This window comes from Hippocampus comes, unplaced genomic scaffold, assembly GCF_001891065.2.
Source record: "Hippocampus comes isolate QL1 unplaced genomic scaffold, H_comes_QL1_v1.1 C16330754, whole genome shotgun sequence".
Lineage (NCBI taxonomy): Eukaryota > Metazoa > Chordata > Actinopteri > Syngnathiformes > Syngnathidae > Hippocampus > Hippocampus comes.
This window is the reverse complement of record NW_017829374.1, coordinates 1-349: the sequence shown is the minus strand read 5'-3', so window position 1 is coordinate 349 and position 349 is coordinate 1. Positions and strand designations below refer to the sequence as shown.

General features: G+C 45.6%; 1 long non-coding RNA gene across 1 annotated transcript; it reads right to left on the bottom strand.

The window, feature by feature from the left end:
* Positions 1 to 41: 41 nt before the first annotated feature.
* Positions 42 to 349, bottom strand: LOC109508620 (uncharacterized). The gene is made up of 2 exons (XR_002166708.1): positions 280 to 349; positions 42 to 187 (listed from the first exon to the last, which is right to left on the bottom strand). It is a non-coding gene; the product is annotated as an uncharacterized LOC109508620 (long non-coding RNA).

Below are 349 nucleotides of genomic sequence, written 5' to 3'. Positions count from 1 at the left end.
AGTAAATAGGTATTCACTAGAGATAATCTTCGGATGCACTCACTCTTTGCACGCTTTGAGCTCCTCTGGCGCTTCTTGTAGGCGTTCTTCACCACGAGCGACTTGAGCTTCTTCCTGTTGGCTTGGACTTCTAGAATCTTCTCCAGCAGCTTCGAGAAATACTCAATGTCCAGCTTGCGTCTCTCTCCTGCAAGGCAAACGATGACGGTGAGTCAAGATGGGATGTTCAAATCAAAACGTGGGCTTCTGTCAAAAAAATGCCACAGATGGAATACTAACGGAAAGCTTTGTCGATTCTCCAGGAGTTCTGCCGCTCCTCTTTTTTAAATTTGTTCTGCAAGTTTAAGCG